The sequence below is a fragment of the Mobula birostris genome, chromosome 17 (genome assembly GCF_030028105.1).
Source record: "Mobula birostris isolate sMobBir1 chromosome 17, sMobBir1.hap1, whole genome shotgun sequence".
In the NCBI taxonomy this organism is placed as follows: domain Eukaryota; kingdom Metazoa; phylum Chordata; class Chondrichthyes; order Myliobatiformes; family Myliobatidae; genus Mobula; species Mobula birostris.
In genome coordinates, this window is record NC_092386.1 from 51611354 (window position 1) to 51624880 (window position 13527).

The window sequence follows — 13527 nt, forward strand, 5'->3', positions numbered from 1 at the left end:
TGACCTACAGCCAATGACACTGGAATGCAATATTTGAATTGGTAAGCAATGAATATAAAAGCAGATGCTTCAAGTGTCCTGGTGGTGGTAACTCTGTAGAACAACTATTGCAGATGTAAGGTGCCCCATGGACACGTGGCGATTCGAAATGGGACAATGATGAACATGTGACCAGCAGCAGAAACTCCTTTTTATCTGGTATCACGTTTTCTGTTCTTTGACTGTACATGAAAGGTCAGGAAAACTTAGCTGGTGTGCACACAGGTATTGTTCTCATGTGTTCTTTCATTGAGACAATAAAGTTACCTGCCCTTCTCAACCATTGAGGTCAGACTCAGGCCTATAATTTCCTTTCTTCTGTTTGTCTCCCTTCTTGAAGAGAGGAATGACATTTGCAGTTTCCCAGTGGAATCATGCCAGAATCTATTAATTCTCGAAAGGTCAAGATTCAAGTATATTTATTACCAAAGAATATATAAGTTATACAACTTGAACATTTGCTTGCTCACAGGAAGCCACAAAGCAAAAAACCCAAAAGACTCCCAATAAAAATATAATAATAAAGGACCAACACTCGATGAGCAAGAAAAAGGGGAGAAAATGCAAATCATGCAAACAATTGAAGTGGACAACAACATTCCGAACCAAAATGGAGTCCTCAGATCTGAGCCCCGGAGCAGGCCCAAGGCCTTGATTATCAGTTCATCATATTAACGGGTACAGAGCCCAGCAGGTGGGTCAATCTTCATAGTCTCAGCACCGCGGAGAGAGGAGCGACCATCGTGGAGAGTGAGTGAAATCAGCTCTCGTCCCAGATCCTGACTCCCTGCCTTTTCAGTCTATCTGGGCTGGTATTTAAATTGACCAAATGATGAAAAGCTCTGGCGCCTGGAGAGAGAAGTTAACATTGCGGAGAGCGAGCAAAATTGGTTCTCGCCTCCGATCTGGGCCAGTGCTTAAACTGTGTTAACGGCAAATCCTACCTCACATTAGGACCTGGCTGCAGTGAAAGGCCCTGGGCCTAGACCACGCTGCCCAGTGACATGCTCTGGGCCCAGATTTCACCAGCTAACCCAGAGCCATGCTCAAGCTCTTCAAATCAGCTTGGCACCCAGAGCAATCCAACCTCTTGATCCAGGCCAGCTGAACTGGCATCAGACTCTGTCTGGGCCCCAGTTGCTCCTTTCCGCGACCAGTGCAATCCATTCTCGCACCTGGGCCAGTTGTATGGGCACCGTAACCCTATCTGCAACAATTTTGCAACACACCATCTCGGCTCATCCCCCGAGCTCACCTAGCCATCGCTCACCTCTTCATTGTTTGCAGCAATAACTTTACACAACGTACCTCAGCAAATGTAATTTTAGTGACGTTTTTAGTCCAATTTTTAAATTTTTTAACTACCCCGGAGAGCTATTGCACGTGTTCGGTAGTGCTAGCTTAACCTTACTAATACCTCCGCAATCTCTTCAACCACCTCTTTCAGAACCCTGGCATGTAGGCCATCTGGTCCTGGTGACTTATCTACCTTCAGACCTTTTAATTTACCAAGCACTTTCTCCCTAGTAATGAGAACTTCACACATTTCTGCCCCGTGATTCTCTTGAACTTCCAGCATACTGCTAGTGTCTTCCACAGTGAAGACTGATGCAAAAAGGAGAGGAAAGAAAGAACAATCATCCTGTTATATCTTCCTTAATTTTTCTATATATAGGCTGATAATTCCTCTTTTTATGCCAGGATGAGGCAACATTCAGGATGGAGGAGAAACACCTTATATTCTGTTTGGGTGGCCTCCAACTTGATGGCATGATTATTGATTTCTCCTTCCGGTAAAAAAATCCACACCCTCACTTCCTCCATTCCCCACTCTGACTTTTTACCTTTTCTCACCAGCCTATCACTTCCCCCTGGGTCCCTTCCTCCTTCCCTTTTTCCTATGGTCCACTATCCTGTCCTAATACATTCCTTCTTCTCCAGCCCTTGACCTGCCCCACCCACCTGGCATCTCCTGTCACCTTCCATCTCGACTCATTCCCTTCCCCGACTTTTTTAATCTGGCATCTTCCCCCTTCCTTCTCAGTCCTGAAGACTGGGCCTGAAATGTCAACTGTTTATCCCTTGCCATAGATGCTGCCCAACCTGCTGAATTCCTCCAGAATTTTGTGTATGTAGCTTTGGATTTCTAGCATCTACAGACTTCCTTGTATTTATGATATGGAAGTTCTTCACTGGATGGTGAAATTGTGAATCTTGCCAGTTAATAACTGTTTATCAATGCTGTCTCTGGACATACAACAGCTGCACATTGAGGGAACGGAAACTTTCAGTTCGGTGAAAATGTCTAATTTCAGAAAAGGTATACAGTACACCAGGCATTATGTGTGCAGTCAGTAACACTGCACTCATGGGGAACACTGTACTCTTGAGAAATTGCTTGAGCTCCCTCTATCTGATTGTCCATGGCAAGAGGAATGAATGAAAGGCCAGACTCTCTGTGACCAGAGAGCCTCATCATTGCCACTCATCCAACATTGGACAGCGAATTATAATGTATATTTGTCTCTTCAGCAACAGCCTGGAAAAGGAGACAAATGCAAAACCATTAATTGATTGATTTTGCTTGTGTCTCTTTGGCAATGCTGCCAGTACCTTATTCTATGGTCATAGTTATGCCTGCAGTACTCAGGCATTACTGACTTCTTTTCTGAAACAAGTAGCCTTGGTATTGGTAAACGTCGACTGTACCTCTTCCTAGAGATGCTGCCTGGCCTGCTGCGTTCACCAGCAACTTTTATGTGTATTGCTTGAAATTCCCGCATCTGCAGATTTCTTCGTGTTAGCCTTGGTATTATTCCTTATTGAAACTGTTGTTAGAAGATTTCTCCATAAAAAAGCAAAGATAGCTTTTGTCAATTTTTTTTGTCTCCACATTGGCCAACTGTTTTGCTTTCATTTGCATGGCCTCTTTTCATTCTCACAAATTTGCTCACTTCCAAGAAACCTCACCAGGCCACTCATGTCTGGAAGCAGCTCAAGTTAGCACAAGCTTTTCAACGAACTGAAGATCACTTCAGCAGAAATCACTCCCTGTAGACTCTGCATACTGTAGCCAAGTTTAAGCAAGTCCCAAAATTACACTGATATTTAGAAGAAATAATCCTGCAGCTGACCAGTCAGCATTTCATGGTCCCTTTAAATTGAAGTGTTTGTAGAAACAGAGGGGCTGAGTTGTACCTTGCTACATGCCATGTTCAGCTGAGTGAAGTGAAGATGGGTATTAGCTGGAAGTCTTGGTGTTGTAATCCTGTTCTGTTTGACCTAAAGGCTATTAGGAGAGTGATTGAATTTAAATGGCTTGCATGTACACACAGACATCTGTCTGTGAGTGTGTGTCTCTGTATGTGCCAATGTGTTTGTGCGAATGAGAGTAGGCCACTTTACCAATGCCGTACGTGGCATCAAATCTGCAGGAAGCATGTGAACATACTGTATATTGAACTTTTTGCTCATTCTGAAGGTGGTCATGTTATACTACAAGGCAGGTATCACAATGCCAGCCAGTATCACAATTTTATGGACTGCCTTCAAGGAGAAAGATGTAGCTAAGCACAGAGAATTAGATGATGAATTCCAGAGCTGAAGATAAGCTGCCATTGATTTAGTATGCAATACCTCAGAGTTGCACAAATTCAGAAATTCCAAACGGATAGTGGGGTTGGAGATGGTCATAGAGCACTTCATTTTCTGACAGAATGTTTGACCCTTTATTCATCTTATTAATATCAAAAAATTGGGAACTGTTTTTGCTTACCAAGGCAATCAATAATGAGGCACTGACTAGCTCAAAATATGATTGGTAAACTTAACTATTAGTTAATTAGCTCCTGCCATATTACATCAACAGGTGGCAAAAGTGTCAGGAAGTGATAGTTCTGAAATATGAAAATATAGGTGTTACAATGTACAGTTTGTACTTAATAAATCCAATTCCCCCATTTTTTGACTAAGATGGCTGGAAATACTATGAATTCTTTGAGTGGTTATGTAGGCGGTAAAGCCAAAGGGTGCTCATCAAAGAACTTTGTAACAACTGGCTGCACACAGCAACAAGAATATTCACAGAAAGGTTAGAGATGATTAGGTAATTCCCCTATCAATCAATCTGTTTGATTGCATTAGTATAGATGACTGTAATTAATTCAATGTACAATATTTTGTATTGAACTATTCCATATTCACTGCATATCCTGTATTTATTTGAATAAGTTGCCATGGTTTCCCTTATAAGTTCTGTTCTTCTTCACCTTAAACAGATTGTTATGGACTAAATTGGCATTGTTTGCTATACAGACATTCATACAAACTAAATTTGACAGAGTTGTCAATAGACACCCTGTAATTATTTTTGTTGGAACATGAGATGGCTCCAAGAGTTTGCTATTGGAAAGTGTGTACTTCTGTCTGCACTATTGATTTGTTAACATTTCCAATGAAACACATTCAACAAGGTCTTATCCTTCGAAATGTATTGTTTTTTGTCAATGAGCATACAGTTCAGCAACGATCATACCGTCATCTGAATGTGGGTTCAGATTACTGAATTTAATTTCTATATTTGGCACATTAAAATACCATCAACAACGCAATCATGAATTATTTTGAAGAATTAAAGAAAAATCTTTACATTGCTGGAAGCTGAAAACAAAAAGCAGTATTTCATCTGAATGAAATGACAATTCAACAACAAATAAAGCCAATCTGCCCAAGATAGCGGTTCCAATGCAAGGTGATCAGCCCAAAAAGAAATGTGACTTCTCTCTCAACAGATGCTGCCTGACCTTCTGAATATCTCTTGAAATCTGTTCTTATTTCAGATTTTTGGCTGTTGCATTTTTCTGTTGGTAAGGATATGAGAATCTGCATCAATCACTGCCAGTTAACGTTTATTAAATATTTTGAGACGGTGATATGTGACGTATAGGAGCAGTCAACTCAGCATTGACCCTTGCTAACAACAGAGCTATAGGAAAGTCTACCTTTAAGCATTCTTATTAGGAACATCTTAAAGTCTTGGAGCTATTGGTTTTCTAACCAACTTTCAATCATTTTGATCAATTTCAAATGGATGTGTGGGTAAAAAGTAGCTGAATTACAATTAGAAATGGACTTCAAGTTAGGCTTCATTCAAAAATTAGAAACACAGAAACATAGAAAAACCTACAACACAATACAGGCCCTTTGGCCCACAAAGCTGTGCCGAACATGTACTTACTTTAGAAATTACCTCAGGTTACCCATAACCCTCAATTTTTCTAAGCTCCATATACCTATCCAGGAGTCTCTTAAAAGACCCTATCATATTCACCTCCACCACAGTTGCCGGCAGCCCATTCCACGCACTCACCAATCTCTGCGTAAAAAACTTACCCCTGACATCTCCTCTGTACCTGCTTCCAAGCACCTTAAAACTGTGTCCTCTTGTGTTAGCCATTTCAGCCCTGGGCAAAAGCCTCAGACTATCCGCACGATCAAAGCCTCTCATCATCTTATACACCTCTATCAGGTCACCTCTCATCCTCTGTTGTTTCAAGGAGAAAAGGCCGAGTTCACTCAACCTATTCTCATAAGGCATGCTCTCCAATCCAGGCAACATCCTTGTAAATCTCCTCTGAACTATTTCTATGGCTTCCACATCCTTCCTGCAGTGAGGCTACCAGTACTGAGCACAGTACTCCAAGTGGGGTCTGGCCAGGGTCCTATATAGCTGTAACATTACCTCTTGGCTCTTGAACTTAATCCTACGGTTGATGAGGGCCGATACACTGTATGCTTTCTTAACCACACAGTCAACCTGCGCAGCAGCTTTGAGTGTCTTGTGGACTCAGACCCCAAGATCCATCTGATCCTCCACACTGCCAAGAGTCTTACCATTAATATTATATTCTGCCATCATATTTGACCTACCAAAATGAACCACCTCACACTTATCTGAGTTGAACTCCATCTGTCACTTCTCAGCCCAGTTTTGCATGGTATCGATGTCCCACTGTAACCTCTGACAGCCCTGAACACTATCCACAACACCCCGAACTTTTGTGTTATCAGCAAATTTACTAACCCATCCCTCCACTTCCTCATCCAGGTTGCTTATTAAAATCACAAACAGAAGGGGTCCCAGAACAGATCCCTGAGGCACACCACTGGTCACCAACCTCCATGCAGAATATGACCCAAAAACAACCAGTCTTTGCCTTCTGTGTGCAAGTCAATTCTGGATTCACAAAGCAAGGTCCCCTTGAATCCCATGCCTACTCATTTCCTCAATAAGCCTTGCATGGGGTACCTTATCAAATGCCTTGCTGAAATCCATATATACTACATCTACTGCTCTACCTTCATCAATGTGTTCAGTCATATCCTCAGAAAATTCAATTAGGCTCGTAGGGGATGACCTGCCCTTGACAAAGCCATGCTGACTATTCCTAATCATATTATATCTCTCCAAATGTTCATAAATCCTGCCTCTCAGGATCTTCTCCATCTTCTTACCAACCACTAAATTAAGACTGACTGGTCTATAATTTCCTGGGCTATCTCTACTCACTTTCTTGAATAAGGGAACAACATCTGCAACCCTCCAATCCTCCGGAACCTCTCCCGTCCCCATTGATGATGCAAAGATCATTGCCAGAGGCTCAGTAATCTCCTCCCTCACTTCCCACAGTAGCCTGGGGTATATCTCGTCCGGTCCTGGTGACTTATCCAATTTGCTGCTTTCCAAATGCTCCAGCGCATCCTCTTTCTTAATGTCTATATGCCCAAGCTTTTCATTCCACTGTAAGTCATCCCTACAATTGCCAGGCTCCTTTTCCATAGTGAATACTGAAGCAAGGTATTTATTAAGTACCTCTGCTGTCTCCTCCGGTTCCATACACACTTTACCACTGTCACACTTGATTGGTACTATTCTCTCATGTCTTATCCTCTTGCTCTTCACATACAGTAGAATGCCTTGGGGTTTTCCTTAATCCTGCTTGCCAGGACCTTCACATGGCCCCTTCTGGCTCTTCTAATTTCATTCTTAAACTCCTTCCTGCTAGCCTTATTATTTTCTAGATCTCTATCATTATCTAGTTATTTGAACCTTTTGTAAGCTTTTCTTTTCTTCTTGACTAGATTTCCAACTTCCTTTGTACACCACGATTCCTGTACCCTACCATCCTTTCCCTGTCTCATTGGAGCCTACCTGTGCAGAACGCCATGCAAATATCCCCTGAACATTTGCCACATTTCTGCCATACATTTCCCTGAGAACATCTGTCCCCAGTTTATACTTCCAAGTTCCTGCCTGATAGCTTCATATTTTCCCTTACTCCAATTAATCAGTTTCCTAACTTGTCTGTTTCTATCCTTCCCCAATGCTGTGGTAAAGGAGATAGAATTCTGATCACTATCTCCAAAATGCTCTTTTACTGAGACACTTGTCACCTGACCAGGTTCATTTCCCAATACCAGATCAAGTACAGCCTCTTCTCTTGTAGGCTTATCTGCATACTGTGTCAGGAATGCACCTAACAAACTCCACTGCATCTAAACCCCTCGCTCAAGGGAGATGCCAATCAATATTGGGGAAATTAAAATCCCCCATCATGACAACCCTGTTATTACTGCACCGTTCCAGAATCTGTCTCCCTATCTGCTCCGCGATGTCCCTGTAACTATTGGGTGGTCTATAAAAAACTCTCAGTGGAGTTACTGACCCCTTCCTGTTTCTAACATCCACCCACAGAGAGTCAGTAGGCAATCCCTCCATGACTTCCTCCTTTTCTGCAGCCGTGACACTATCTCTGATCAGTAGTGCCACGCCCCCACCTCTTTTGTCTCCCTCCCTGTCTTTTCTGAAACATCAAAAGCCTGGCACTCTAAGTAGCCATTCCTTCCCCTGAGCCATCCATTTCTCTGTAATGGCCACAACATAGCTCCAAGTACTGATTCATGCTCTGAGCCCATTCATTTTGTTCACGATACTTCTTGCATTAAAATTGACGCATGTTAAATCATCAATCTGAGCGCATCTCTTCTCTATCATCTGCCTATCCTCCCTCTCACACTCCCTCTCTATTTGTGAACCAGCCGCCCCTTCCTCTGTCTCTTCTGTTTGGTTCCCACCCCTTAGTTTAAACTCTCCCCAGTAGCCTTAGCAAACCCCCTTAGATTCAAGTGGAACCCGTCCTTTTTGTATAGGTCGTGCCTGCCCCAAAAAAGGTCCCAATGATACCGAAATCTGAATCCCTGCTCCCTGTTCAATCCCTCAGCTACGCATTTATCTTCCACCTCACTTTATTCCTATACTCACTGTCGGGTGGCACAGGCAGTATAGTATAATTGTTAAATGAAGGTACTGTTACTAGCTACAATTTCTGTTACTCTTTCAACCTTAACCTTAATTCAACAATTTGCGCTCTAACTAATGATCTTATTTTGTTTATTAAGGTATCACAAGATCTAGTAAACATATGTTGATAGAAATGTATGCTCACAATAAAGATGGTAAAGGAAATAGCAGGAAGAAACTTTGTCCCACTTCATAAAGTGTTAGCCAGATGTAGATATATTTTATTATATATTTTTTCAAGGTTCCCTAATGGTTTGTGAGTGAAACACTTGGTTATGTCATTCTAAATCCTATAGGGCACAATCCCTGAACTCCAATGAAGTGGATAAATCTGAATTTTATGAAATTGCAAGGGGCCTCCCTGTTGCTGGGTTAACACAAAATAATTAGTAAGACTCGTCACTCATGATTACTTTCCAGCAGTCCCGATGGAAAAGTATACGTTTATTAATATAACCTCTTGTACCACCTCAGATCATCCCTAAAAATTGCATGGCCAATAAGGCAATTTTGAATTCTAAATACTGTTAACTTCTATTTATAATGTACACTCTGTGGCCACTTTATTAGGTACCTTCTCTACCTAATAGAGTGGCCACCAAGTGTATGTTTGTGATCTTCAGCTGCTGTAGCCCATCCACTTCAAGGTTTGACATTCAGGGATGCTGTTCTGCACACCACTGATGTAACATGTGGTTATTTGAGTTACTGTTGCCTTCCTGTCAGTCTGAACCAGTCTGGCCATTCTCCTCTGATCTCCCTCATTAACAAGGCAATTTTGCCCACAGAACCGCTGCTCACTGGAAGTTTTTAGTTTCTTGCACCATTCTCTGTGAATTCTGAATGTTCTGTGTGAAAATCCCATGAGATCAGCAAGTTCTGAGATAGTCAAAACACATAGTCACTTAAATTATTCTTTGTCCCTATTTTGATGTTTGGTCTGACCACTGAACCTCTAGACCCTGTCTGAATGCTTTTATGCATTGAGGTGCTGCCAAGTGTTTGGCTGATTAGATATTTGCATTAACTAGGTGTACAGGTGTACCCAATAAAGTGGCCACTGAGTGTATTTGTTCTATAGCAAAAACCTTCTGCAACATTTCATAGGCACTTAGTCAAGCAAAGGACTCGAAGCTAAGCTACAGAAGAAGTTAATTGGCCAGATGACCAAAAGTTTCAATGGAGGGCAGTCTTTAAGGAGAGAAAAGGCAGAGAGCTAGGTGTGAATTCTAATGCTAAGGTTCTTAAGAGCTGAAGGCATGGCTGCTAAAAAGAGAGTACTTAAATTTAGGAATATTCAAGAGAACAGATTTGGAGCAGCACATATTTCTTGGAGGATTAAAAGCTGGAGGTGATTATAGATGGAGGAAAGAATTGATGCTATGGAAGGGTTTGAAAACAAGGATAATTATTTTTAAATGGAGGCGCTGATTAATCAGGAGCCAGAGTCACCCAGCAAGCATAAAGGTATTAGCTGAACAGCACTTGTGAGTTGGGGTGGTGGGAAGTGGAATAGCAGGAAATCTGAAATAGGACAGAGGCAGAGAAATTAACACTGCTGCTGCTGCGTCACCCTTGTAACCAGTTTCAGCTCTGCCCTCTGGTGCTACCCATGTGAAGTTTACTTGTTCCCCCTGTGATCTCATAGCTTTCCCCAGTGCTTCAGTTTCTTCCCACATCCCAAAGAGTGTGAGTTCGAAGGTTAATTGGTACTGTAAATTAATTCAAATGTTCGTGGGTGGCAGGAGAATTGGGAGGAGATGTCAGGCATATGTGAGAGAAAAAGATTTCAGGGAAATAAGTGGGAGCTAATGGAGATGTACAGAGAACTGGCATAGAGAATATACTAAATGTCTTTCTATATTGTAAGAAAATCTGAGCTTGTGCAGGAACAGTCGTCTTGAGTAATAAATATGTGTACCGAGAAACAGAGATTAAGGAGATGAAAATATGTGATCTTTGAGCTGACGTAGATTTATATGCCAAAATTCAACTCAGCATCAAATTTGAGACCCAAGATTACAAGCAGTCTGATTCAGGATTGGACAGTCACAGAGAAGAGAGATGGTGTCAAGAGTCAGGGAATGGAGTTTGCAACAGAGAGTGAAGGTAGTGCCTTCAGCTTTTACTTAAACTGCGAGGGAACATCTGTTAACCTAGTCCTAATTATTGTGTAGAATGCCTGACAATTCATAGAAAGTGAAAGCTCAGGACAGGTGGTGATGTAAAACTAGGTGCCATATGCACACATGAACTATTTATGGATAACTATTGACAATCTTTTGTGATGGGTGTAACAACAATCTAGCCCTTTTCATCCTCTACAACTCTTTGGGAATGTTGACCATCCCTTTCCCCTCCCTATCTTTATCTAGTGGGATTTAACGAGACTGATCTCATTTACTTCCATTCTTATGTATGCAGACACATCCAGGGTATCACCAGCACAGGCTTTGTACTAAGATTCGTCCTTGCTCCCTTCATTTTTCTCACCTACTTGCTGCACCTTTGGAACCCCAACCACTGTCAGTCCCCATCTCCAGCTTGAATTCACCAGCACGTTTCAAGTCTTCAGTTTCTCTAAATCATCAGGCTGCAGGATTAAACAAGGAATTCTGCATCACAAGGACATATATTTAGGAGCTTAGAAACTTGGAATCATAAATAATTTCATAGTAATGTTACCAGACTCCTTGTTCATTTATTAAATAATTAGATATGGTGGCAGCTTGCAATTTTTAATCCATGCCTGATTGCTAATCCACCATATAAGGTTAACCTGAGGTCACAAAGAGTCCAGAATAGGCAAGAGTGGCAGATTTCTTTTCTAGGACACCAATTAACAAGGTGAGTTTTATAATAATTTGAAACTTTCATGGTTATGTTACTGAAGATAGCCTTAAAAAATTCCAGATTTAATTTGACCTTATGTTTATGGATCAATGGTCAAGCAACTTAACAATTGAATTACTGTGTCTACTTACATGCTACCAAGCTGCCAAAAAACATTGTATGTTTTTGAATTTCACATATTTAAAGACTATTAAAAAGTCATACTATTAAATAGATTAATCTTCAACTTTTAAGATTAATTTAAGTAATTGAAACACTGTAAACAATGAAACCAGTTGGTATATTTAAATATATAAAAATCAACAATCAGATACATTTAAATTTAATTAATTTGAAGAATGTGAATTACATGAAACTTTGCTCTCAGCATCATTTCTCTTCATTGAAACAAACAGAGATGTCGATGGTCTACTGCGGCTGAAGGATTTTCCAGCTTCCTTGCTGGGTTCTGTTAGGATCGGAGATAGTTCAAAACAGTTCAAATATATAAAGAGCAAAAAAAAAGCGTGAAGTAGAATAGAAAAGAAATAAATTTATTTGAAGTCCCTTAAAATACAAACCCCATTTCCAGAAAAGTTGGGATATTTTCCAAAATGCAATAAAAACAAAAATCTGTGATGTGTTAATTCACGTGAACCTTTATTTAACTGACAAAAGTACAAAGACAAGATTTTCAATAGTTTTACTGACCAACTTAATTGTATTTTGCAAATATACACAAATTTAGAATTTGATGGCTGCAACACACTCAACAAAAGTTGGGACAGAGTTAAAATAAGATTGAAAAGTGCACAGAATATTAAACACCAGTTTGGATCCTTCACATTAAGCAGGCTAATTGGTAGCAGGTGAGGTATCATGACTGGGTATAAAAGTAGCGTCCATCAAAGGCTCAGTCTTTGCAAGCAAGGATGGGTCGTAGCTCACCCCTTTGTGCCAAAATTTGTGAGAGAATTGTTAGTCAGTTCAAAAGGAACATTTCTCAACGCAAGATTGCAGAGAATTTAGGTCTTTCAACATCTACAGTACATAATATTGTGAAAAGATTCAGCAAATTCAGAGACATCTCAGTGCGTAAAGGGCAAGGTCGGAAACCACTGTTGAATGCACGTGATCTTCGAGCCCTCAGGTGGCACTGCCTAAGAAACCGTCATGCTACTGTGACAATTATAGCCACCTGGGATCGGGAGTACTCGGAAAACCATTGTCACTCAACACAGTCCGTCGCTGCATCCAGGAATGCAACTTGAAACTGTATTACGCAAGGAGAAAGCCATACATCAACTCTATGCAGAAATGCTGGTGAGTTCTCTGGGCCCGAGCTCATCTCAGATGGACCAAAAGTCTGTGGAACCGTGTGCTGTGGTCAGATGAGTCCACATTTCAGCTAGTTTTCAGAAAAAACGGGCGTCGAGTTCTCCGTGCCAAAGATGAAAACAACCATCCAGATTGTTATTAGTGAAAGGTGCAAAAGCCAGCATCTGTGATGGTATGGGGGTGCATCAGTGCCCACGGCATGGGTGAGTTGTATGTATGTGAAGGTACCATTGACTCTGAGGCGTATATTAGGATTTTAGAGAGAGATATGTTGCCATCAAGGTAACATCTCTTCCCGGGACATCCATGCTTATTTCAGCAGGACAATGCCAGACCACATTCTGCACGGGCTACATCAGCGCTGCTTTGTAGACACAGAGTGCGTGTGCTTGACTGGCCTGCTGCCAGTCCAGATCTATCTCCTATTGAAAATGTATGGCGCATCATGAAGAGGAGAATCAGACAACGGAGACCACGGACTGTTGAGCAGCTGAAGTCTTATATCAAGCAAGAATGGACAAAATTTCCAATTGCAAATCTACTACAATTAGTATCCTCAGTTCCAAAACGATTAAAAAGTGTTATTAAAAGGAAAGGTGATGTAACACAATGGTAAACATGCCTCTGTCCCAACTCTTGTTGTGTGTCTTGCAGCCATCAAATTCTAAATTTGTGTATGTTTACAAAATACAATTAAGTTGGTCAGTAAAACTACTGAAAATCTTTTCTTTGTACTTCTGTCAGTTAAACAAAGGTTCACATGAATTAACATATCACAGGTTTTTTTTATTGCATTTTGGAAAATATCCCAACTTTTCTGGAAATGGGGTTTGTACTAAAAAACATTAAGAAAAGTAAAATAACAAACCATTGATTTGCACTTAATTTTTGTTCAAGGTTGTAGACACCAGTCAAATGAATGTGTTCATGTTATATCTTCAACCTAGAAGTGAGGATTT